This window comes from Canis aureus, chromosome 24, assembly GCF_053574225.1.
Source record: "Canis aureus isolate CA01 chromosome 24, VMU_Caureus_v.1.0, whole genome shotgun sequence".
Lineage (NCBI taxonomy): Eukaryota > Metazoa > Chordata > Mammalia > Carnivora > Canidae > Canis > Canis aureus.
In genome coordinates this window covers 46,512,866-46,516,194 of record NC_135634.1, presented here as the reverse complement: position 1 = coordinate 46,516,194, position 3,329 = coordinate 46,512,866, and the positions used below count along the sequence as shown (strand labels likewise).

At 43.2% G+C, this 3,329-nt stretch overlaps 1 long non-coding RNA gene across 1 annotated transcript; it reads right to left on the bottom strand.

Annotated features, from left to right (window-relative positions):
* Positions 1–255: 255 nt before the first annotated feature.
* LOC144296549 (uncharacterized) lies at positions 256–1,036 on the bottom strand. The gene is made up of 2 exons (XR_013363641.1): positions 866–1,036; positions 256–496 (listed from the first exon to the last, which is right to left on the bottom strand). It is a non-coding gene; the product is annotated as an uncharacterized LOC144296549 (long non-coding RNA).
* Positions 1,037–3,329: the final 2,293 nt, after the last annotated feature.

The window sequence follows — 3,329 nt, the reverse complement described above, 5'->3', positions numbered from 1 at the left end:
ACTTAGACAAATGGAGATTTCCTTTATACATGGTCACTTCCCCTTTTAAAAAAAAGGTAATTTCAACTCCATATTCAGAGTTTTTCCTGGGTCTGCTATTTCTCAAAATAATCAGCTCAAAATAATCCTTATGCCAAAGAAATATATTTTGGAGTACCATGTTCTGCTGCCCTTCAAAATGCTGCACACCCTCTCTGTGTCTTCAGAGACTTCAGTTCATATTAGTATATGTTAGAGAATGATTACAGTAGACAATTTTGATGATACAGACACATTTTATTTAACACTCCGTGGTATGAGCAGTCTCCATGGCAAGAACTGCAAAATGAGGCAGATGGCAGGAAGCTCTCATAGAGTAAAGGATGAGGAGCCCGGGCCTCCTCTGTTGTCCTTCAGCTGGAACCAGATGCCAACATCAGTCTATGATTGACCCTGTCCCAGTTGAACCTTCAGATGAGCACTCAGCCTCACACCTGGCTGACAACTCAAGTGCAACCTGTGAGGGACGGGGAAACAGAAGGCCCAGCTAAGCCACACCCAGACTTCTGACCCATAGGAACTGTGAGATAATAAGTTGTGTTGTTTTAAGCCACAAAACTGAAGTAACTTGTCACACAGAAACAGATACGTAACACAACAGCATTTGGAAAACTTCTGCTTCCCAAACTTGGGAAGTCCCAAGTGCTGACTTCCCAAACATATATACGGTATTAGTTTTCTAGGGCTGCCATAACAAATTTCCAGAAACTGGGTGGCTTAAACAACAGAAATTGGTTCTCTCACAGCTCTGGAGGCTGGAAGTCTGAAATTAATGTGTGGGCAAAGACATGCACTCTTTGAAACCTGAAAAGGGATCCTTCCTTACCTCTTCCTGTCTTCTGGTGGTAGTTGCAGTCCCTGGTGTTCCTTGGCTCATGGCTGCATTACTGCATTCTCTACTTCCACCTACGCAGGCCCTTCTCTGTGTGTCTGTCTGCACATGGCCATCTTCTCATAAGAACACAAGTCATACCGGATGAGGAACATCCTACTCCCACACGACCTCATCTCAACCACATCTACAGTAACCCTATTTCCAAATAATTCAGAGGCACTGGAGTTCAGACCTCACATATCTTTTTTTTTTTTTCTTTTTGGTGGTTGATAGGGAGGGAAGGACCAAAAAAAAATCAAGCCATAATAAATACAAGGAGGCTTTTAACTACATGATGCCATTCTCTGAATTAAACAAGCTTCATCTGACCATGATTTCTTTACAGTGAGTAAAGGTTTATGTTATTCCTGATCCATGTGTGACTGATTAGACACAAAACAAAAAGTGAGAATTGTCAGGGATGTCAATCTCTTGTAAAACCCGATGATGCATAATGTAGAATAAATGCCTCAGCCAGATGACCTTTATAATATTTCCAGTTGACACAATTATTTCTCAGTGGAGGAAGGTGGCAGAGCATGAAAAGGATAGCATTTTGTTTGTACCACTGATGTGAGTAATAGGACAGCTGGGAAGTTTATGGACCTGGGCGATGACAGTAGTTTAAGAAGAAATACAATGTTTGATGTAGTTTCCACATGAGGATTTTTATAATGGTTACAAGATACCCTCAGATAATGTTCCAAAATCTACTTTCATAGCTCCTCCCTGGCAATGTGCCTTTTACATACATGTGTAACATGTGTCCATGAACTAATGGATCAGCATAGCGAGACCAGGAGTGCCAAGCAGCTTGGGCAGGAGATGTGCTTGGAGAGTGTTGTGGTCCTCATATTCAGATGAGCAAGGGGAGGCCTGGGAATGAGAAGTGTTTCAGGGTGTCATGGGAATGACCCACACATGGTCATTTCCAAGTGTTAAAACCATGTTGCCTGGTTCATGGTCTTGGACCTCTGTCCTTTAATATAATGCCTTGAACAACAATAGCAAAAGGTGTGTTATTAGGGGATGGAATCAGGAGTAGGGTAATGTTAAGCCACAAAGGGAAGAGAGACAAAGAAGGGAGGATCTACATCTCTCTGAAAAAAGTCTAAGCATATGGGAAAGACGTTGTCTGCAGCCCCTCTTCTCCTCTTCTTCCTCACAAGGCAAAGGCTAGAGTGGGTATGTGTGCAAGATGTCCTCAGGAACCTGAATCCCTTTTTGAACATTACAACAGCAACAGGCAGAAACATCCTAATCAAAAGGCAAGAACTAATTGGAGAAGAGGAATCTTAATTAGCTTGCCCATCAATATCAAAACTCTAAAATGTTATTCATTAGGCAAGTACCTTGGTGCGTGAGCAAGGATTAAGAAGAATCTCAGTAAACTGGATCATCGAGATATGGTCTCCCAGACAAGCACTGCTGACTTTATCTACTTTCTCTGATCATTAAAGACCCTCACCAGAGAAGCCCATTGATGCACCAAAGCACAACGTTTGAAAAAATATGTGCAAGGTCTGCTCAAGTTTGTACGGGCTGCAGTCTGGTCATCAGGAGACTGGGCCCTGGTTGCTGGTCTTTGTGCAAGCAGCTGATGTTCTTGAGCAAAGCCCTGCAGCCATGACCTAATGGGCTCTGGTTTCTTGTATAAAATGAGATGAACCAAATGTGATAATGTATCACACAACCCCCTGCCATAATGGTCAGCCCAAAACGACTTGAACAATAAAGAATGGATCAGCTCTGGAAGTGCAGGTATAGGACCAGCCTGGGCTGAACTGAACTGAACTGGCCCTGGTTCCATGCCTCAGATTCTCTTAGCAATGCCTTCTGCTCTCTGTCAACTTCATCTTTGTAGAAGAAAGACCCATAACACAAGAAGACATATCCAGCAGCTTCTAGCACGCTCTTCCTTGCTTGTCCCTGACTGGAATGGATTCACATGCCCATTTCTGGAACGGTCACTGGGTGGTCCAGCCGGCTGTGGACACTCTGCCCTCGGTTTCCAGGAGGACAGAAGACTCCTACTCTGAAGCTCACCCAACTCCAAAGACCCAGCAAACTTTATGAAATGACATAAACAAGTCAAAACTTTGAAAGATGAAGGAAACCAGATTGCAACATAATATTAAGGAGAAATAATTTAACAAGTCAACCCTGGAACTTCTAATGATACTGCACACACCCTGAGGACCCATATCTATTGGCTCCCCACAACCTCAAAAGGGTGTTACATGCAATTGTCATTTTTCTCTATGATAGCTTTATGGCTACACACCTTTCCTCAAGATTCATGGTGCGGTTACCCCTTCCTAAAGTAGAGGAAGGTGGAGGCTCTGGTCTGCATCTGTTGCAAACTTTTTAGTGTATGTGGCTGCATGTGTTTATGCATGCTTAAGTGCCTGGGTGT